At 51.0% G+C, this 23,469-nt stretch overlaps 1 long non-coding RNA gene across 1 annotated transcript; it reads left to right on the top strand.

Moving 5' to 3' along the window:
- The first annotated feature begins 10,554 nt into the window (after window positions 1-10,554).
- LOC129622330 (uncharacterized) lies at window positions 10,555-16,629 on the top strand. Its single transcript, XR_008699906.1, has 3 exons — window positions 10,555-10,718; window positions 16,119-16,225; window positions 16,499-16,629. It is a non-coding gene; the product is annotated as an uncharacterized LOC129622330 (long non-coding RNA).
- Window positions 16,630-23,469: the final 6,840 nt, after the last annotated feature.

Raw genomic sequence — 23,469 nt, 5'->3', positions numbered from 1 at the left:
GCAGACAAGATGAAACGGATGCCTGCAGACTGTGGGGAGGTCTGGGCTGTGGTACAAGGATCCCTGGCATTTGGGCTGTATAACCTGGCAGATGTATCGTCGATGGGAGAGGAGCTGTGTTTCTTGATGGAAAATCACAATAGGAGAAGCACAGCACACACTGCTTTGCTCTGCAGAGCAAGCCTGTGCCTCTTACATCTTTCAAAAAAAAAAAACAAACAGTTCTAGTGTGCTGCAGGAGACTGGCAGAGATGGGACCCTTGACCAAAGGGCATATAGTGGCTGTACAGATGACCGTGACAAGCTGGGTTCTGACAGCCCCTGCCCCAGGACAAGGGGTGTGGGCCCACAGAGGTTCATTTTATGGTAGACGTGGTCTACAGTCAAACAAGCTGGATCAGAGGGGACAGCCAACTATGCGACCCGCAGCCCAGGTCTCTGTCTCCACCATCTTCCCGCCAGCGAGGCTCCTCAGCACCTTCCTGACACTGACCGGGAGCTTGTGTGCAACCAAGTGAAGGAGGAAGGAAAAGTCCGACTAGTTCATGGTCCTGTGGGCTTGGTACACATGTGGAAGCTGAAAATAGATGGCAGCTTTATACTCCTACAGTCAAGGGTGGTCTTGAAAGAGCTTTTTAGTAGCCCTGGTTCCTCCATCCATGGAATTGTTCAGGCAAGAATACTCAAGTGCGTTGCTAGTCCTTTCTCCAGGGCATCTTCCCAACCCAGGGATTGAACCCATGTCTGCGCCATTGGCAAGCAGATTCTTTATCACTGAGACACCAGAGAAGCCCCTTGAAATGGTAGCAAGGGGGAAAAAACTAAACTCCTAATTCTAAGCTCTGCAGATTGAGATGTCTTTGTTCTCAAAGGTAGATCTCTGCCTGGGAACATGTGAGACTCACTGAATTACAAGCTGTCATTGTATCTGAACACGTCAGGGTCACCAGCAAGCAGGAAGTAAGTCACATCCTGAAGGGGGTATTTGCCCAGGAGCGGGAGGCAGGGCTGCTGCACACAGGGGAGAAAGGGGATGCATGTGAAGCCGGGTGACGCACAAGGACGGGAGACTCTTGGAACCCCCTTGCTTAGTGTTGATGTAAATGAACAAGCATCAGCTCCAGACTGAGAAGGGCGTGTAGACTAGAGCTCATTCGTCTCAGAGATGAGATTCTGGTCATCACATCGGTGAAGCCACTGAGACCAGAGTTGCTAACCGAGGTGAGGGGAGCCTGGAGTGGACGGTCCAGGAGGGAGACCATGGTCCTCAGATGTGGCCTCGAGAGCAGCACCAGAGGCATCTTACTGTTCAGTTGCTAAGTCGTGTCCGACCTTTTGCGACCCCATGGACCGCAGCATGCCAGGCTTCTCTGTCTTCCGCTGTCTCCTGGAGTTTGCTCAATGTCATGTTCATTGAGTCAGTGATACTGTCTCATCCTCTGCCACCCTCTTCTTCCATCTTGGCCAGCATCAGGATCTTATTTACATCTTACGAAGAAACGCTGTGACAAACCTAGACAGCATATTAAAAAGCAGAGACATTTACCGACAAAGGTCCACATGGTGAAAGCTATGGTCTTCCCAGTGGTCATGTGTGGATGTGAGAGTTGGACCATAAAGAAACCTGAGCGCTGAAGATTTGATGCTTTTGAACTGTGGTGTTGGATGAAACTCTTTTGAGTCCCTTGGACTGCAAGAAGATCAAACCATTCTATCCTAAAGGAAATCAGTCGTGAATATTCACTGGAAGGACTGATGCTGAAGCTGAAACTCCAATACTTTGGCCACCTGATGCAAAGAACTGACTCCTTGGAAAAGACCCTGATGCTGGGAGGGATTGAGGGCAGGAGGAGAAGGGGACGACAGAGGAGGAGATGGTTGGATGGCATCACTGACTCAATGGACATGAGTTTGAGTAAGCTCCGGGAGTTGGTGATGGACAGGGAATCCTGGCGTGCTGCAGTCCGTGGGGTCGCAAAGAGATGGCCATGACTGAGTGATTCTACACACAGGCACACAATCTCCTTTAAAGTGTCCCCAGGGAAAGAGGCCATGGGAATCCTGAAGGAGCTGCTTCTGGAACATAGAGTGGAAGAAGGGGTGGAAGCAGTGTGTCTGAGAGGCACAGGGTGGGCTGCAGTGAGCGCTGCTACGTGCTGCCGCTCAGGCCCCTTTCAGCCAAGGACAGGTTGCTTTGGGGGCTGGAAGTGCCCTCTGCCCCCAGCCTTCAGCTCTGCCTCTTCTGGGCTTGCCTAACTGCAGAGAGTCCCCACAGCTCAGACCCAGGAGTGAGTGCCGCCTAGCTCAGGACACCTTTGAGAGGTCACTCCAGCTCCAGCACTCCCCGTGGGGTCAGCCCAGCCTGTGGTTTTGCTGCTCTGCCCATTTCTACCTCCTGCCTTTCCCTTCTGTAGATGTTGGCTCCGAGGGCATTTCTTTTTTTAAAAAAATAAATTATTTTTAATTGATGATTGCTTTACAATATTGGTTTGGTTTCTTTCATACATCGTCATAAATTAACCAGAGGTGTACCTATGTCCAAGAGCATTTCTTAACAAGCATCCCACACACCAAGACTCCATCTCAGAGTCTGTTTCCCAAAACCCAGCCTGCAGCATCCCTCATATCAGTAAAATAGACGGCGGCAGGACGTGTGAGCGATGAAGCCTATGTCTGGTGAGCAAATGAGAATGTCGGCCTCTTAGCAACTGGGCACAGACCAAGGCCCAAGGAGGGTTGGGTGGGCTTCCCCTGGCCAACAATAGTTTCTCCAAACCCAGAGACCTGGCTGGGCCAGGCGGGAAAGCCTTGCTAGGTTCCCAAGTCCTCGTGACCTGGAGCCTAAGGGCTCAGGGCCAGGCCAGGTGGCCACAGGCAGACTGGGTGAGTGCTGAGGCCCTGTGTGGCAGGCAGAATGACTCCCCAAGAGGCTGGTGGGCTTCCCTGGTGGCTCAGTGGTAAAGAATCTGCCTGCCAACGCAGGAGACCCGGGTTCGATCCCTGAGTCAGGAAGATCCCCTGGAGAAGGGGATGACAACCCACTCCAGTATTCTTGCCTGGGAAATTCCATGGACAGAAGAGCCTGGTGGGCTATAGTCCATGGGGTCACAAAGAGTTGGACACGACTAAGCAACTCTCTCTCTCACACACACACACACACCTCTTGAGATGGGGAGATGATCCTGGATTATGTGGATGGGCCCACACAGTTACAAGGGTCCTTAAAAGTGAGAGAGAGAGAGACAGGGAAGTCAGAGAAGAAGATGGGGCAATGGAAGCAGAGGTCAGAGCAATAGAATAGCTGGCTTTGAAAATGGAAGTGAATCATGAACAAGGAGGGTGGGCAGCCTTGAGAAGCTGGAAAAGGCAGCGAAACACACTATGCCCCAGATCCTCCAAAGGAAGACAGTCCTGATGACACCTTGATTTTAGCCCAGTGAGACCTATGTGACATTTGACCTTGACGGAAGGACTTTTCACATTGACAGGTGGGGGAAGTCATTCTGGCTTACACATGATTTAACTTGAGCTTTATGATCACTAGAACAGTTTGTTTTGTGGCCCATCAAACATGCATTGTGCACCTGCTTTAACTTTGAAAGGAAAGAATGCATTTAAGAAATAAAAATAGAGTCACTGTGGTTCAGGCATCGAAAATGAAGCTGGGTGGCCATTGTGGACATGGTTTCAAGCACGTTCCTGCCTCTCTGAGAACCTACATTTCCCGAACTGTGCCAGACTCAAGGACACCATCAGCTGTTCTCAAAACACTTGTCAGCAGCTACCACCTGCAGCCTTAAGGTCTCAAGGTCTCACCCTTGTAACTACAACCATTCCAGACCCCTTGGCTAATGAGCGCCCTTCCTTCTTGCCAGCTCTAGTTACTATTCTTGACAACTTATATATTTTGTGGGTTTTTCCTTTATAAGCCTCCTCCACTTTGCAGACCAGCAGAACACAGTTCAGCTGCTTCTTGAATCTGTCTTCTGAGCAATGAGGTGCTCAGTTGTGTCTGACTCTTTGCAGACTCATGGACTGTAACCCGCCAGGCTCTTCTGTTCATGGGGTTCTCCAGGCAAGAATACTGGAGTGGTTTGACATTCCCTCCTCCAGGGGATCTTCCCAACCCAGGGATTGAACCTGGGTCTCCTGCAATGCAGCAGGTTCTTTACTGCTGAGCCACCGGGGAAACCATTTTGCCAAGTTAATCCTTAAAAATATATTTTAAAGTACTGGAAGAGTGTCAAAGGAACCTTGGAGTAAGTTGTTTTTAACCAAACAAAAGGATTTTCCTTTTGGAGGGCATGGCAACCCACCCCAGTGTTCTTGCCTGGAGAATCCCATGGACAGAGGAGCCTGGCGGACTTCAGTCGGTGGGGTCTCAAAGAGTTGTTCACAACAGAAGCGACTGAGCATGCAAATATGGAACATTTAAATGAGTTTCACAAAATTCTGAAACTAACTGTACAAATAGTGAAAGATGACACTATGAGGGGATGTTAAACCAGAGCAGACCAGGGTCACGTGGAAGGTCTCACCTGTGGCTACAAAGTCAGCAGCACAGCATAAGGATGAAGGGTCTCCATGAAATGTACCCGCAAAGTTGCTGATTTTGCAGCAGACCATTCTATTTAATGCTCCCCCCACTTCCCCCTGGTGGCACAGCAGCAACAACCTCCTCCTCCAGAAGAATGTTTTGGTGTCGTTTCTCTCTACTTACAATTAAGAATCATTAATAACTGCCAAGCAAGGAGCTTTGAAAGGTGGCCCTTGGGGCAAAATGCCTGGCTGAGTCCTGTGGCTCTTCCCCTTCAACCGGTCCTAGTGTAAACACCATGGGATTGGAAGTCAGTTCTAGGTTCAGATTGTGCCTCCGTCACTCACTACATAGTGCAGGTGACAGCCTCACTGGGCTTCCCTGGTGGCTCAGCAGTGAAGAATCCACCTGCAATACAAGAGACGTAAGAGACAGCTTCGATCCCTGGGTTGGGGAGATCCCCTGGAGGAGGGCATGGCAACCCACTCCAGTGTTCTTGCCTGGAGAATCCAAGGCTACAGTCCTTGGAGTCACAGTGAGTTGGACCCAACCGAAGCGACTGAGCACAAGAGCAACAGCCTCAATAAACTTCATTTCCCTCACCTGTGAAATGGGAATAATAAACACCATCTGGAAGGGTTATTTTGAGAATGGATGCGACAGTGCATGTGGACACAGTAGGCACTGAAGAAATAGAAGCTATTGTCACTGCTGGTTACAGACGAGACTTCTTTCTTTTTTCTGCCTGGAACTCGGAACTGATGGGTGGAGCTCTAGCAACCCTATTGTGATCATAATGTAACCCTGTGGACCTACTTCAGGACTGATGAAGCAGAAAGCAGAGCAGTTAGGGTCTCATGACACGGTGGAGTCGCCATAGCAACCTTGGGTCACCTGTACCTCTATCAGACTTCAGATTATGTGAGAGAAAACACCCCCTACCTTGTTTAAGCCACCATGCCTTGACACACGTTAGCCACAGCCTTGATTTGTCATAGTGAGTTTCTGAGAAAAAGGCACTACGACTTTCATCAACTGTGAGCCAGAAAAGGTTATACAAGAATTCCCAAATCCTATAACAATGAAAACAGTAACAGGAAAATTCTGCAAGCTTACTTTCTGGCTCAAAGGCTGTTGCATATGGCCGTACTCCAGTGTTCTTGCCTGGAGAATCCCAGGGATGGGGGGCCTGGTGGGCTGCCGTCTATGGGGTCGCACAGAGATGGACATGACTGAAGCGACTTAGCAGCAGCAGCAGCAGCCACACGGGGTCAGACTCTTGCCTCCTGGCTGCAGTGCTGGACTGAGCTGTGCAGAAAGGAGCCTCTTCCAACCCTTCCAGGGGCAAATCCTTCCTCAAATCCCAAGCCACCTAGACAGCCTCCCTCTACCCTCCTGCCATTTCCTTCTCCATTGCGTGAAAGTGAAAAGTGAAAGTGAAGTCGCTCAGTCGCGTCCGACTAGTAGCGACCCCATGGACTGCAGCCTACCAGGCTCCTCTGTCCATGGGATTTTCCAGGCAAGAGTACTGGAGTGGCTTGCCATTGCCTTGGTCGTGTACGGCCATATGCAATTCCTTCAGGAGAGACCTCTGAAAGTTGTTTCCCTCACTCACATTTAAAATAAAGGAGGGGCTTAGTGACCCATCCCCGGACCTTCTCCTCTCACGTAACAAGCCCCCATTTCCACCTCCTGAGGCTGGAGGTTATACCAAGGCAGAGTTTGCCTGGTTTCACCTGTTTGCCTTGATCTTTCCACCAAGTTTCAGCAGCCTGGATTTGGGGAGGGCTGGGGGGCGGGGTGGGAGGCGGGGAAGAAGGGGGCAGGTGGAGGGGCCAGTAGAGGGCAGCAGCACAGCTTGGGGTTAAATGTTAGCTCAGTACCTGGAGGTCCCACCACCACCTTGCTTTCCCCCCAAACAGTGCCCAAAGGGGTCGCCCTCGGCAGGCTTCCTGAGCTCGAGTGTCGCCATGGCCAGCATGCCAGGAGGACATTTGTCCCCATAAGCTTAGCTGACCTCTTCCCAGTCACAGCTGCTTCCGTTGCCTCTCCTGTGCTGTGAGATGAAGGCAAAATGTCTAGCAAAAACGTCAATCTGGTGATTTTTTAAATAATGAAAAAATAGAGCAACGAGAGGCTGTACTGAGAAATGACCACATGGTGTCGCTGTGCACTCAGAAATGAAGAGGGATTCGGGGACGGAGCTGCCCTTGGAAGGGACGGAAGGTGTTCCTTTCTGCACAGCTTAGCCCCCACTGCAGCCAGGAGGGAGTCTTAGTGTTGTCTTTGACCCAAAAAACAAGCTTTCAGGGTTTTACTGTTACTGCTTTCATTGTTATAGGATTTTGGAATTCTTGCGTAGTCTTTTCTGGCTCACAGCTGATGAAAGCTATAGATTCTTTCTCGCATACATGCATGCTCAGTCGTGTCTGATTCTTTGTGACCCAATGGACTGTAGCCCGCCAGGCTCCTCTGTCCATGGGGATTCTCCAGGTAAGAATACTAGAGTGGTTTGCCATTTCTTCCTCCAGGAGATCTTCCCCCGACTTAGCAGTCAAACCCATGTCTCCTGCCTTGGCAGGCTGATTCTTTACCACTGAGCCACCTGGAAAACCCCACTCTCTCTCTGAAAAGATCAAATACTCACTAGGATAAAGCAGAGACATTACTTTGCCAACAAAGGTCCGACTAGTCAAGGCTATGGTTTTTCCTGTGGTCATGTATGGATGTGAGAATTGGACTGTGAAGAAGGCTGAGCACCGAAGAATTGATGCTTTTGAACTGTGGTGCTGGAGAAGACTCTTGAGAGTCCCTTGCACTGCAAGGAGATCCAGTCCGTTCTGAAGGAGATCCAGTCCATTCTGAAGGAGATCAGCCCTGGGATTTCTTTGGAAGGAATGATGCTAAAGCTGAAACTCCAGTACTTTGGCCACCTCATGTGAAGAGTTGACTCATTGAAAAAGACCCTGATGCTGGGAGGAATTGGGGGCAGAAGGAAAAGGGGACGACAGAGGATGAGATGGCTGGATGGCATCACCGACTTGATGGATGTGAGTCTGAGTGAACTCCAGGAGCTGGTGATGGACAGGGAGGCCTGGCGTGCTGCGATTCATGGGGTTGCAAAGAGTCGGACACGACTGAGCGACTGAACTGAACTGAGGATAAATCAAGGCCAAAGCCTGTGGCTCAGAGGGGCCTGATGGTAAGTTTAGGTTCTATCGCCCCCTGCTGGATGGATGATGAAAAGACCCACAGAGCCTCTGCAGATGGCTTCCAATCCCACACTGGCAGCATGGCCCACTTCACTTACTGGAGACTTGATTTTCTTCTTATAAAATGGGAACGCTGAGCTCCACCTTGGTCTGGAGTTAAAGTTGCTAAATTACGTGGAAAGCCATCAGTAGGTGACCATGTGCCTCCCCGGTTGGGCACTCAGAAAGGAGAGGCTTGGGGAGAAGCTCATGGGCTGGGATGTGGTTACCAAAAGTGGAGTCTGGCTTCTCCCAGCTCAAAAGCCAACAAAGAGGGGAAGTTGGTAGAAAGGAAAGTTTGTTTCATTTCACAGGCCAGCAGCCCAGGGGATGCATGCATGCTCAGTCCTGTCTGACTCTGATGCGTGGGGGGGGGGGGTGGGTGGAGAGAGTGTGGGGGGGGTGGAGAGTGTGTGTGTGGGGGGCGTCAGACGCATGTCCAAAGGCTGACACCCTCCCCCAATCCTCCCCCTGCCATCCCCCAATCGAGGGGCAAGAGCTTTTATAGGCAAAGGGAGGTGGGTGCATGCAGAAACAGCATGTCACCTCTGACAGCCATCTTCAAACTGGTCATCAGTGGTCTGACCAGAGTCATCTTTTTTTTTTTTTAGGTACAGTTAGTCTTCAGTTACAGGGTTGGTGTACTCCCATTTCTTTGAGGCCAGTTCTGGGAGTTGTGGCAGTTCACGTCATGGCTACAGTCTGGTCATCATGTAATTAACTTCTTCCACCTGGTGGAGGTTTCAGTATCTACAAGACCCCTCACATGGTATGGCTCAGAATATTATCTGTAGCCTCTGAGAAGGAGCCGAAGGTCCTTAACTTTGCTTAATGACTATTATTATTTTGTTTTCCTTTGTTTCTGCATTTTCTCACTTCTCTGATTAAACTTATTCTTTGGCTAAAGTTTTTCACAGACAAAAGGCAGGCTGAGGACATGAGGGAGAGGGGCGGGCGGGGACCACAGGGTCCTGCTCCATTTCCATCTGAGCATGGGCATGTTTGCACTTGGCTCTCCAGGTGGCGCTAGTGGTAAAGAACACGCCTGCCAATGCAGGAGATGTAAGAGACTCGGGTTTGATCCCTGGGTCAGGAATCATGCCCTGGAGGAGGGCATGGCAACCCACCCCAGTATTCTTGCCTGGAGAATCCCACGGGCAGAGGAGCCTGGCGGGCTACAGTCCATGGGGTTGCACAGAGTCGGACACGACTGAAGCGACTTTCCATGCACTTGGTCAGGAGGGGCAGAATTAGGGTTAGGGACCGAGAAGCAGAGGAGGGGGTGGAGCACGGTGACTACTGGACGGGCCCAATGGATGCTAAGGCCTAACCAGCGCGTCTGTCAAGGAGCCTGGGGAAGGATGGGCGAGTCCTTCCTCCGGGAGCCCCAAGGAAAGGAAGAACTAACACCGCCCCCGCCGACCCCAGTACCCCGTGTGCAGTAACTGCTCCATAAATACTCACTGGACCCCCGCGCTCACCCACCGGCGGCCCCCGGGGCCTGGACCAGGGCTTGCATTTCTCCCGCTGTGGGACTTCTAAGGACTCTGCCTCCTCTCGCTCTGAAAAGGTGCCTATTTTTAGCTTCAGTGCCTGTGTAGCCGCTCTGTCGAATCAGTTCAGACCTCAGCCGGGAAGGGCTCAGATTAGAGCCGCGAGATGATCTGAGCTCAGCAGCCCTGGAGTAAACACAGATTTAGAAGGACCTGGGACCTGGGAGGTTCAGGAGTGGGAGGAATGCCCTGCCTGGTGGAGGGAGGCGCTCCCAGTCTGCTGGCTACCTGACCCACAGAAGTGGATTTAATCTAGGAAAAGCAGGTTTTGCACTCATTTTGGGAAGCTGATGAAATTTTTACCTTCAAAAGGTCCTAGATCTAAAAGTTAAGAGGCAAATGAAAGAAAATAAGCCATAAAGCCATGGGAAGTGATTTTGAGCTTACTTAGAATGTCCGGCTCCCCCAGGGCGCCTTCCCTGGCTTACCCTTGTTCCTGGCTTCCCAGCTCCTGGGACCACCATCCCAGCCACACTGTAAAGCTAACAGTGGCAGCAGTTAGTGCCAAGGACGGCCCTGAGCATGGTGGGGGTGCTTCTCCACAGGTGGGTGTGGTCTGTGGAAGGGGCACCAGCCCAGAGAGGTTGTGCAACAGGAGTGGTGCAGCTCAGCGTTTGAGCCCATACAGCCGCCTCTTCCTTTTCTCATCTCTGCCCTGGTGCTCTCCTGTAAGGAGCTCGGTTGTTGCTCAGTCACTCAGTCGTGTCCGAATCTGCAACATCATGAACTGCAGCACACCAGGCCTCCCTGTCCACCACCAACTCCCAGAGCTTGCTCAAACTCATGTTCATTGAGTCAGTGATGCCACCCAACCATCTCATCCTCTGTCGTCCCCTTCTCCTCCTGCCCTCAATCTTTCCCAGCATCAGGGTGTTTTCCAATGAGTCAGTTATTTGCATCAGGTGGCCAAAGTGTTGGAGCTTCAGCTTCAGCATCAGTCCTTCCGATGAATATTCAGAACTGATTTCCTTTAGGATTGACAGGTTTGATCTCCTTGCAGTCCAAGGGTCTCTCAAGAGTCTTCTCCAGCACTCTGGAGCTATGAGGGTTCATTTTATGTGTCAACCTGGCTTGGCCATGATGCCCAGGTATTATTCTGAGTGAGTCTGTGATGGTGTTTTTGAACAAGATTAACGTTTGATTGATGGATGGTGAGTAGAGCAGAGGGCCCTCAGTCATGTGAGCAGGGCCGCCTCCAATCAGCTGCAGGCCTGAGTAGAACGAAAGACGACCCCCACCCCCAGTGAAAGAGACTGCCTCTCACCTGAAGTCTTCAAACTGGAACATGAGCGCCTCTTGGTTCTACGTAGCTTCCAGCCTTTGGACCTGACCTAGGACAGTGGGTCTTCAAATTTTGGGCTTGACAGCCTCCAGCATGTAAGCCAATTCTATATTTTATAATTTAAAAAACTGCTTATTTATTTATCTTTGGCTGTGCTGGGTCTGTGTTGCTGCATGTGGTCCTTCTCCAGTTGCAGCAAGCGGTGGCTTTTCTTGATGCTAGACATGGGTTCAGGGCTCGAAGGCTTCGGTAGTTGCAGCATGTGGCCTCCGTAGTTGGGTGCATGGGTATAGTTGCTCCATGGCTTGTGGGATCTTTCCAGACCAGGGATCGAACCTGTATCGACAGGTGGATTCTTAAGCACTACATGCGTGCACACTAAGTCGCTTCAGCTGTGTCTGACTCTTTGTGATCCCCCCCCCCCCTCCATGGACTGTAGCTGGCCAGGCTCCTCTGTCTGGGGATTCTCCAGACAAGAATACTAGAGTGGGTTGTCATGCCCCTCTCCAGGGCATCTTCCAGACCCAGGGACTGAACCCGTGTCTTTTATGTTTCCTGGATTGGCGGGCAGGTTCTTTACCACTAGCATTACCTGGGAAGCTCTCTTAAGCACTCGATCCCCAGGGAAGTCTGAGCCAATTCTTTCTAATGAGGCTCTTTCTTTCTATACATCCTGTTGGTTCTGTTGCTCGGGAGAACCCTGGCTCCTAGAATGCTTTGTAAAGCCTATGGTTTTGGTAGCTCCAGGTATAGCACCCAACTTATGGGGGCAACAGAAGCATTTGTGAGCCCAGGGGTCCCCTGCAGTGGACCCTCACCCCTGAGAAGGGTGTTTGCTCTTCCTCAACCCCTGCGGGGTGGTGGAAAGAGGTACGGGCTCTGGGAGCGGGACAAGAGTGCCTGACCAGTGAGGGTCAGGACGAAGCAGGGAGGAGGTCAGCCTGTGGTCTCCGAGAGGGCCCAGGCTGGATACTGATCCTTGTCGCTGTTGACCAAAGCAGAGGGCAGGCTGTGTGCCACGTGGCGGGGGGATCCCCGGGGGGCAGCGGGCAGCAGAACCGAGTGTCCCAAAGGTAAGTCCCCGTGTGCGCCTGGGGAGGGGTTTGGCACTCTGGGAACCGTCTGTCACTGCGGGAGCAACATAGTAGCAATAATAAACAGCAGACTGATCCCTGGTTAGATTTTGTCATCGTTTTTAAATCCCCCACAGACAGTGCATCCCTTGCTGCCAGCACCAGGGCCCCCACTCCCACCATCCTTGGTGAGAAGCCCTTAGAATGTCCAGGTCACTGAAATAAAGTGTTTGATTTGGTTTCTTACTATTCTGGTTATTTTTAAAAACCGGATTCCCTTGAAATATGTGGGGAAATTTTCTCTTAAAACTGGAATAGAATATCAGCCATAGTACAAGTCATGGGCAATCTGGTGGTCATACTTTTAACAAATGGAAAGAAACAGGCAAAATAAATTTTAACAATATAGTTTATTTAACTTGGTGTGTTAATTCAATATATAATCCATATAAAAGTAAGAATGAGTTATTTCACTTTCGTGTGTGTGGTGTCTTTGAAACCCAGTATGGATTTTAAACTCAATACCCATTTCCACTGGGACCTGACACCCTTCATGGGCTCAATAGCCAGATGTGTAAAGTAGCTTCAGAACCCACAAACCCCAAAGCCTTGACCCATCGGTGGAATGAGTCTCAGTCAAGTTGGTGGCTCCTTACCACTTGGAGATGTTTTGTTTGCTTGGTTTTGTTGTATTTTTTTTATTTTTAATTTATTTATTGGCTGTGCTGGGCCTTTGTTGCTCTGCACCAGCTTTCTCTAGTTGTGGCGAGTGGGGGCTATTCCCCGGTTGTGGAGCACAGGCTCTAGGGCATGCATGCTCAGTGGGCGTGGTCCACCGGCTTAGTAGCTCCGCAGCACGTGGGATCTTCCTGGACTAGGGATCGAACCCGTGTCTCCCGCATTGGCAGGCGGATTCTTTACCGCTGAGCCACCAGGGAAGCCCTGATTTTGTTTTTCAGTAGGACACATGGATGTACCATTTAGCTCTAAATATTGATCACGCGTGGCCATTTTCCCCAGGGGAGCAAATTCTCTTTGGTTTAAAAGCACAAGCAGAGTGCTGGCCTCCTGGGGTGGAAGGGTAGATGCTAAGGGGAGTGTCTCTACTGTGTCTTGGTGTGCATGACCCAAAGGCAGGAGCCTGCTCCCAGCAGAGCAATGAGAGCAGGCGGGGCGGGAGGGTGGCCGGTGCGGGCGGGCTCAGCAAAGGCTTGGCCCTCGGTGGGCGCTCTTTGGCTTCTCCGTCTTTGGTTCACTGTTCAGTTTCCAAGCACACGCTGCTTCCTTCACTGGCTTCAAGGTCAGTGCTGGGCTGTGGGCTTCAGTAGATCCTAGGGATCGAGCGCCTACACGGAAGAGCAGCCCTTTCCCACTAGGGGCCTGAGGCAGCTGAGCCCCTGGGCGGTAGCTGTATGTGACCTCCTGTCTCTTCGTGGTGAAAGGCGAGATCCAACCTCGTGGGGCACCCGCTGCTCCCCAAGACCCACATTCTGGGAAGCAAGGGCTCTGCATGCTCGGCTCTCCCACCAGGTGGGCCCTTCCCTCTGAGGAACTGCCCAGACTTGGGAAGGACAGACGGGGGGTGGTCAGCCACGGAACCTCGCCGCCCAAGTCGCCCCTGTGGTTCTCTGCCCTCCTGCCCGGGTCAAACATGGAGAAGAGGGACGTGAGAGTGTCCGGTAGTCATTTCCTGGGGCCGTTTTGTGCCCTCTTCCCTGCCCTGTCTGGGGACTCTCCTTCCGAGACGTGGACGGACGGCAGGAATGGAGGCTGGATCCTGGGCGTCCCAGCCGGACTTCTCCCCGGAGGGTCCAGGCGGCTAATCCTCACCCACGAGGCCTGTGCGGGCAGGTGAATGAAGCCTGAGTTCCCACCCGGCGGACTGCACTGGTCACTTCGCCATGGACCCTCTGCCACCTCAGATGCCCTGGCATTGCCACTTCATGGCAGCCCTGGAGTCAGCTGCAAACACCTGGAACCTGTGATGCCCGCAAGAGTGTTATATTCTTCAGGGAAGAGGTGGTGAGCTTCAGATGACTCCGCAGGACACATGCCCCTGTGCCCGTTCTCCCACTCACTGCGCCTCTGTGCCACGTTCCTGTCTTTCCCTGCCCAGGACGTCCTGCCCTTTCTGTTGCTGGTAGTATTCCATTGTATGAATAGATATATTGGCTTGGCCAAAAAGTTAGTTCAGATTTCCCCATAACAGCGTATGGGAAACCCCAAACAAACTGTTTGGCCAACCCAGTACATTGAGGACTGTGTAGACAGATGCTTTACGTCTGAGCCACCAGGGAAGTCCACTGAGGACTATACTCAAGTTCAATGCACTTTGTGTCTAACTTACTGCATTTGTGTTTTCCCTCTGTGTAAAAAGTTGTAAAAGGCATCCCAGGAATGCATACCGCCCAGTACAAAGTCCGGCAGCTGCACACAGCTGCAAGGAGTTCCCACCCATGTAAATATTTTAGGATGCTCAGCACACAATCTAAAAACAAATGTAAAATACACAGCACTCTTTACTGTAGAACCTATATAGCTAATGGATCCACACGGACTTCTAAGAATGTTTTTCTGGAACTCTTGTACCTTTAGCCACCCTGTGGTCAAATCTCAACGATGATGTGATAAATGGAGGGGTTTCAATGTGTCACATGATTTTTGTTCTTGTTATTTTCTGTCTCTCTTCATCTTGCTTGCATGTAACCAGCTTAGCCAATTTCTCTGTCATTTGATATTTTAAAAATATTTTTCTTTTTTTTTAAAGTATTTATTTATTCGACCTTTCCGGGTGTTAGTTGTGGCACTCAGGGCACACGGGATCTTTGATTTTCATTGCTTCCTTGTGGCATGCGTAATGTTTAGTTGCCGCATGTGGGATCTTGTTCCCTGACCAGAGATCGAACCTGGCCCCCTGGCACTGGGAGAGCGGAGTCTTAGCCACCAGGGAGGTCCCATGTCATCTGACATTTTGGGGACTAGAAACTGAAAAATAATTCTACACTGTGAGTGAAAATCATGAGACCAATTGAAGATTTACAAAATGTTCTGTTTGTGATCTTGTTGTTTACATTTAGAAATGATATAGATTTTAAGCAACTTTATTTTTCAGCTTATACCTGTAACTTTAGGGACTCACTGCTGCTGCTGCTGCTGAGTCGCTTCAGTCGTGCCCGACTCTGTGCGACCCCATAGACCTCAGCCCACCAGGCTCCCCCGTCCCTGGGATTCTGCAGGCAGGCATACTGGAGTGGGTTGCCACTGCCTTCTCTGAGTGACTCACTATTTCTTGCAAAATCTACTATTAGTCTTTATCATCTTATCACCGACACCAGTGTTACAAAATCAGGCGACAGATGAGTGCATAATACAATCTGATTTGGCAGAGAACTCACTCATATCATTCTAAATGAATAAAACCTCCCCATAAATGTCTATTGTTTACAAGGCAAAGTGAACCAACAAAGATGTATGTCACTCATTTGTCAATGATGTAAGCAACTTCTTTGCTGAGGTAGATAACAGTTTGCAAATACTGGGAGAATATTTGCTCAGTTTCTGAGCTATTTGCAGTGTAATCGTTACAGGCACAACCCTCTTTGACATTTAGTCTGCATTATTAACGTGTTTGTCGGTATTTTCTCAAGTCTAGACAATCATGCAAATAATAGATCACCCCCTGGTTTGCCGTGTTTGCCAGTTTCCTTTGTGTAAATACTCCCAGCGCAGCCAATTTCAAGCTCCTGACATGTTATCATAAAGAAGTGACACCCAAGCTCATTTGTGAAGGACATATCTGCGTTAACTGGATGGACAACGGAGTGGGTGCTCCAGGCAGAGAGAAAAGCAGTGTGAGGAAACACATGGGGTGGGGCTCCAGTGGAGTGCGAGGGGCCACATTCAGGCTGCAGAAGGCCTCGTCTACCCAGGAGAACTGACGGTATTTAGTTCAGGTGTTCCTTGAATGGACTCACTGTGCTAGGGTCTAAGCTAAACACTGTCCTATTTAATCCTCATCAGAACCCTATGAAATAGGAATTTTCCACATAAGGAAATTGTCTGGCTTAGAGCAGTTGACTGACCCACCTGAAGTCACACAGTAAACGGTAGAGCTGGGATTTGAACCTAGATTATTCTGATGCTAGAACTCTACCTGTGCACACATGCTAAGTCTCCTCAGCCGTGTGTGACTCTCTGCAATCCTATGGACCATAGCCCACTAGGCTCTTCTGTCCATAAGATTCTCCAGGCAGGAATACTAGAGTGGATTGTCGTGCCCTCCTCCAGGGGGTCTTCCCGACCCAGGGACCAAACCTGCATCTCCTGCCTCTCCTGCCTTGGAGGCAGATTCTTTACCCCTGAGCGACTGGGGAAGCCCGGATCTCTACCTACAACCTCTTAAAGAGCTCTCCTTTTTTATAGGGAATCCAGGCAGAAAGTGACTGGGACTGAGCCAAGTCTGGCTATTGTAAGGTTGGAGAGAGGAGGGGAGACTCAGACAAGATCCTGTAACCAACCAGGTGTGGGAGGTAAGAGAGGAAGGGAAGAAAATATGTCAATGGAATTGTTAACAGGAACAGTTGGGTGACTGGTGCTACCATTAACCAAAGCTAGGTATAGACTTGGACAAGAGCGTGGGAAGGGAGCTGATAAAGCGGGTTTGGATATGCTGAGTGGAATGCAGGCTGAGTATCCAGGTGGAGAATTCTAGGAGGCAACCTCTTGTGGTTGCCAAGAGGGGGTGGGGTGGGGAAGGATGGGTTGGGAACCTGGGATCAGCAGATACAAATTTTTACTTATAGGATGGATAGACAAGGTTTCCTGTGCAGTGCAGGGGACTATATTCAGTATCCTGCGATAAACCATAATGGAAAAGGATATGAACAAGAACATACATATATGTATAACTGAATCACTTTGCTGTCCACTAGAAACTTCACACAACATTGCAAGCCAACAATACTTCAATAAAGTAAGTTAAAAAGAAAGAAACTCGGCCCCAGGCGTTAGAGGGGAGCCTGCCTGTTGGCCCAGGAGTGGACGTCATCTTCCTGTGGGTGGTGGCCTCACCTGTGCGTGTGTGAAATCAGCTGGGGGCGGGGTTGGTGGTTGGTGGCAGCATTTGGCTTCAATCAACCAGATTCAAAGAGCTCACAAGGAAGAAGAGTCTTTTTCTTTCGGTGGTGTTACCACTTGGCTGAGTGTTCCTGGAAGGCTGATTTTGATGACCGCAGAGTCGAGGCAACAGTAAGAAAGCAATCCTCCTGAAAGTTGCTGAAAGTGTCAGAGATGGGCCATCTCTTGACTTCCACTGGGAGGCCTCAGTGGCTTGAATGGAAGCCAAGCCTGCAGCCCCCAGGCCCAGGCTGCCCTGCCAGGTCTAGTCTAACTGCTTTCCTGGGGACCCCATCCTGGCCTCTTTGGGTGAAGGAAGAGGGGACCCTGCTGACTGAGAAAAAGAGGGGCTCCTGAGCCCTGAAACTCCCTACTGGCCACGAAGCTCAGCTGTTTTCCTTTATAGGAGAATAAGAATCTGCTGAGCTGCCTGCAGATTCCTGGGTGCCTCCAAACATGTGTATTCATTAGGTCTGAGGCAGCGCTCGAGAATCCTACCGACTACCGACATCATGGTTCTCCTGATTTTATATATATGACCTTCCCTGGTGGCTCAGTGGTAGAGAATCCACCTGAAATGCGGGAGACATGGGTTCAATCCCTGGGTTGGGAAGATCCCCTGGAGAAGGAAATGGCAACCCACGCCTGTATTCCTGCCTGGAGAATCCCATGGATGGAGGAACCTGGAGGGCCACAGTCCATGAGTCAAACATGACTGAGTGACTAAGCACACACACACAACATTATATGTATATATGCATATATGTGTATATATACATATACCTATATGAAGTGAAAGTATTAGTCACTCAGTCATGTCCAACCCTTTGCAACCCTGTTTTGCAACCCCATGTTGTAGCCTGCTAGGCTCCTCTGACCATGGGATTCTCCAAGCAAGAATACTGGAGTGGGTTGCCATGCCCTTCTCCAGGGGATCTTCCTGACCCAGGGATTGAACCCAGGTCTCCTGCATTACTGGCAGATTCTTTACCATCTGAGCCATGAGGGAAGTTGAATACAATATATATATACACACAATATATGTGTATATACATATATATGCATATATATACATATATTGCATATACACATGTGTATATAGCTATGGAATTTTGACTAAATGTTTGGATGCCCCATGGCCCAGGCAGGGTGACATAAACCAATCCCTCACCCACCCCAGGTGAGTCTGAGGCTGGGCAGGCCCGAGAGGACCATGCTGGGAGCAGAGGAGATGGAAACTGGGAAGGTGGTTGAAGACAGGTCAGCTGAGAGTCCAGGAGGGTCATGTCATCAGGATCTGGGGGGTTTCAGAAAGGAAGGAGGGCCAGCTGTGCCAGGGAATGGGGCGAAGTGGGGCTGCCGAGGACCCGGGCTCTCGCCGTAAGAAAGTCCCCAAGGCCTGGGTGGAGTGGTCGGCAGGGCCTGCTGTGCTGGGCAGGAGCTGGGCTGAGGAGGAGGAGGGCTGGCAGGCGGGGCTTTCCGCAGACCAGCAGGGAAAGCAGGAGAGACACCACTCAGCCATCCGAGGGGAGCCCAGGGCCGGCTGCCCGTGACGGTGGGCGATGGGAGTGTTCAGGGGAGGTGGGAACTAACCCAGTGGCTGGAGGGACTTGTTCAGCCCCTGTGCCTTTTACTGGAGATCATCCGCAGGTTTTCTAACAGGCAGTGGCTTACCTTGATTTCGGTCGGTGATTCCACCCAGCAGTTCCTTCCAGAAACCTTTACCCATGAAGCGACTTGTACCAATATTTGGAGAGTAGACACGCATGCCCTCGGGCTGTGTTCACAAAAGGCTCTTGGCATCCACTTTCTGAACGGCTCCCGTAACAAGTTACCCCAAAATGGATGGCCTGAAACCACAGGAACTTAGTCCCTCACAATTCTGGAAACTGGAAATCCAGAATCAAGGTATCATGGGGCTGGGTTGGCCTGGAGGCCGTGGGAGAGACTGTCCTCCCTGCCTCCTCTGGCTTTGGGTGGGGTTTGATGGTGCTTCTTGATCCATGGCCAAATCAGCCAGGCCCCTGCCTCAGTCTTCACGTGGCCTTCTCCTCTACGTGTCTCTTAAAAGATACTCGACATTGGATTTAGGACCCCTTTAGGTAATCCAGTATGATCTCATCTTAAAATCCTGAAATTAATTTATCTGCAAAGACCCTTTTTTATTTTTTTAATTTGGCTGTGCCAGATCTTAGCTTCAAGATGCCAACTCTTAGTTGCAGTACGTGGGATCTAGTTCTCCCAGCAGGGATCGAACATGGGTCCCCTGCTTTGGGATCTCGGAGTCTTAACCACTGGACCACCAGGGAAACTCCCCTTTTTCTAAATAAGGTCACATTCACAGGGTCTGGGGATTACGACGTGGACTTGTCTTTGGGGAGGGACCAATCAGTCTACACTACCACTTGCGCGTGCAAACCTTCTAGACAGCAGAAGAGACCTTGAGCATCTAAGACGTGTGATTCAGGGGTCCCTGAGAGGAGGGGCCACAGGGGTCCTGGAGCAGAGCTCCTCCGGGCCCATTGCACAGAGGAGAACACTGAGGCCCAGAGGGGAAGTGGCAAAGCTGAGGATAGACTGGCAAGACTTCCTCTCTGGACGCACAAATCCTTGTACCTGCAAACAACATCCCCGGCCCTTTTTGCAAATAGCAAACCTTGTTGGAACATCTTTTCTTCGATCTGGAAGTCACAGTCATGAGCAGACTCAACTCTCAAGGGCAGAAGATAGGGAGCAGTGACCTATTGATTTTGGCTGAAGCTCTTAAAGTTTCTTGGCTTGTGTAAATGATTGTCCTCTTCAGCTGATGCCTGGAATCCATTCGATTTTTCTTAAAGAGCACAGCTGATTTTAAACGTCATCCATTGTACACCTCCATGGCTAATCCTGGGGTTCCTTTGTAGCTCAGACAGTAAGAAGTCTGCCTGCAATGCAGGAGACCCAGGTTTCACCCCTGGGTCAGGAAGATCCCCTGGAGAAGGGCATGGCAACCCACTCCCATCTTTTTGCCTGGAGAATCCCATGGACAGAGGAGCCTGGTAGGCTATAGTCCGTGGGGTCACAAAGAGTCAGACACGACCGACCAACTAACACTACTACTACTGAGCAGCTAACACTTTCACTTCCTTTCACGTTCATGGCTAACCTGCAGTAGATTTCAGATGAAAGCTTTGTTTGTCATTGTGAGGTTTTTGTGGAGGGAGATGGGATTGTGTGACAAGCTGGAGGAAGGGCCTGTGTTCAAAACCATCCCTGATCTTTTAACTGCTAAGCTGTGTGACCTGGGCCAATAAGCTAAGCTCTCTGAACCCCCTCTTCTCCACCTGTGAAATGGGTTGATGACACCCAGCTCTCCGTCGGCTTGGGCCTTGGTGACGCGGCTGTGAAACACCAGCATGTAGTCTACTCGACACATAACTCTGGGTTTTGCCTTTTAAGGAAAAGGTGCTTACAGTCTAGAAAGGAAGGGAGTACTTGTTGTTCAGTCACTAAATTGTGTCTGACGTTTTGTGACCTCATGGACTATATAGCACACCAGGCTTCCCTGTCCTTCACTATCTCTCAGAATTTGCTCAAACTCATATCCATTGAGTCGGTGATGCCATCCAACCATCTCATCCTCTGTTGCTCCCTTCTCCTCCTGCCCTTAATCTTTTCTAGCATCAAGGTCTTTTCTAATGAGTCGGCCTTCCACATCAGGTGACCAAAATATTGGAGCTTTGGCTTCAGCATCAGTCCTTCCAATGAATATTCAGGGTTGACTTCCTTTAGGATGGACTGGTTTGATCTCCTTGCTGTTCAAGGGACTTTCAAGGGTCTTCTCCAACACCACAGTTCAAAAGCATCAATTCTTTGGCACTCAGCCCTCTGTATCGTCCAACTCTCATATCCATACATGACTACTAGAACAACCATAGCTTTGACTATACAGACCTTTGTCAGCAAAATGATGTCTCTGCTATTTAATACGCTGTCTAGGTTTGTCGTAGCTTTCCTTCCAAGGAGCAAGCGTCTTTTGATTTCACGGCTGCAGTCACCATCTGCAGTGAAGCCTGTGCGGCATCTGCAGTGAGCACTCTAGTTTTACAGGTGGGTGAAGGGAAGCTTAGTGCAGGGAGGTGACCTGCCTGATGTCACATTGCCCCTCAGAGCCTCCCTCAGAGGGAGGCTAAAGGAGTTCAGGCTGGATTTACAGGCTCAGAGAAGGACGCCTCAGCTGGAGACATGAAGCAGGGCTCCAGGACTCTAGTGTCACGGGAAGGGTTGAACTGGGTTTGAACAGATGCTGGGTGTGAAGCGCTGGCCTCGCAGGTCTCTGCCCCGGGGGCGGCCTGCTCTCCTCAGCCCACAGCGGCTCGTCTCGGGTTTCCAGAAGGACTTCCAGCCCCTCTTCAACAGGGGTGGAAGTGCTGCAGGCTGGCCAGACTTTAGGGGCCAAGGAGATGCTGCTGGCGCTTGAAGCTTCCTCATCAGGTTGCTGTTGTTCAGTTGCTAAGTCATGTCCGACTCTTTGCAACCCCATGGACTGTAACCCGCCAGGCTCCTGTCCACGGAATTCTCCAGGTAGGAAAACTGGAGTAGGTTGCCATTTCCTTGTCCAGGGGATCTTCCTGACCCAGGGATCGAAACTGCGTCTGCTGCATTGGCAGGTGGATTCTTTCCCACTGGGAAGTCCCCTTTACCAGGTAGGAGGACCGTCGTCGTGGTCCAAACCGTGACACTCTGTGGAGTTCTTAACCATTCATCCCAGACAGGAGGTGTCAGCCGGGGCTGTCCTAGCAAACCGGATCATGTGGCCAGACTGTCAGGGAGCAGCCAGATGCCTGGGCCTTCAGGACACAGGTCACATGTAAGCAGCCCAGCACAGCCCTGACACCCTAGATGGGGTGGGGGTTTGGGTGGCAGGGCTCAGGTGAAGGCATCCTGACCAAACAGGATGTGGCTGGCAAGAGGCCCTCTCAGAGCCCCCTGTAAAGGGGAGTGGGGGCGGGGGGAGCCAGGAAGAGATGAAAGCATCCCGTCTGTCTGGAGGCACCTGGACGACACACCTGTGGCCCCTGCTGGGTTCTGGGAACAGAGAAGCCCAAACCTCCCACCGAGAAGGGACTTTCTCGCTGGCAAAAGGAAGACGCCACTGGGGTTGTTATTTGAGTAAGGCAGGCAAGAAAACTCAAACCCAGTGTGTGCTCCAGTCTCTAGAATTACCCCGGACAAAAATAGCCTTGTAGGTGGTTTTCCTTCTTTTCACCCAGCCAGCTACTTAGAGGGTCTGCGGTGCGTCCCGTGTGACCATGTGCCTCAGAACTCTCAGGGGCCTGTGTCCAGACTGCTGCTGGAGGCCCTGCCCTCGGGAGGGGATTTCAGCTCCCCTGGTCCCTGGGGGGAGAAGCAGACACAGAGAAGGGCCCTAAGGGTGAGGGTGAAGACGGGCGAGCTGGGTTAGAACACAGAGGGAGGGGATGATGCTGGACGGCACAGGTGGCTTGGGGAGGGGGTGGGGGCAAATGTCCTCTCATCCTACTGGGACCCTGGCCAGGGATGTTGTGGACCCACCTGACACATCGGTGAACAGCGGGGCTGGGACCCCCCCTCGCCCCGGGCCCCACCTGGGGTCACTGTGCCCTTCTGGGGCCCACCCTGCAGTGTGACTGACACATAAGCGCTGGGCTTCTCTCGGGAGCAGAATGTATCCACTGCACAGCAGCGTCCCACGACTTTGCTTTGTCTCCTAGGAAATAATTAACCAGTGCTTGTATGATATCAGAAAATTGCTAATTATGGCAATGAGAGAAGGCAGTGATCTGGGAACTTTGGAGCTATCGTTAGTGATGACAGAAAAGGAAAATATTTGACTGTTCGGTGCTGCGCCTGGGCTCTGTGGAGGAGGCATGAGGCGAGGCGAGGCTTGGCACTGAGCCAGGCTCGGAGCCCCTGGGCGCAGGACTCCGCTCGGTCCTGGGCATGGTGTGGGTGTGCTGGGCTGGCAAGTCCAAGGAGCTGTGAGGAGCCCCTTGGAGGGCTGTGCTTGGGCCCTGGCTGACTGCCCCGAGCTCACACACTTACACACACACTCATGTTCACATACCAGCCTCACACACTTGCATACATAATCTCAGGTTTACATACACGTTCATACAATTCACTCACATATACACTCACAATCACACACATACACCTGGTCCCCAAACAGTCTACACACACACGGCTCTCACATGCTCACACACTCATGTATACATAGAGCAGACATATACACCTGGTCTCACATGCTTGCACACTCATGGACACACACAGCACACCACTAGCAATCACACATATATACCTGATCTCACACACTCACAATCTACACACACACAGAGGTCTCACATGCTCACACACTCTCATGTATACACACGCATACACAGCACACACAAACACACTTTAAACCCAGTTAGAGCTCTCTTCTCCTCAAGAAGGCGGGCACGTTAGTGTCTCAGGCTCAGGTGCCCTGGCTTAGATACTGAACCCTCCTTGTCACCTTGAGAGAGTCAAGTCCTCACCTTCCACCATCTCTGGGCGTTGAGGGGAGGACGGACCTCCAGGGGGCGACAGAGAGAATGTTAGCAACGCCTGGCATAAATCCTGCTAAGATGCTGCAGCTTCAGTAAATGTTGGTACAAAC

Source organism: Bubalus kerabau, chromosome 11, assembly GCF_029407905.1.
Source record: "Bubalus kerabau isolate K-KA32 ecotype Philippines breed swamp buffalo chromosome 11, PCC_UOA_SB_1v2, whole genome shotgun sequence".
NCBI classification, from domain to species: Eukaryota; Metazoa; Chordata; class Mammalia; order Artiodactyla; family Bovidae; genus Bubalus; species Bubalus kerabau.
This window is presented reverse-complemented; position numbering and strand designations above follow the sequence as displayed.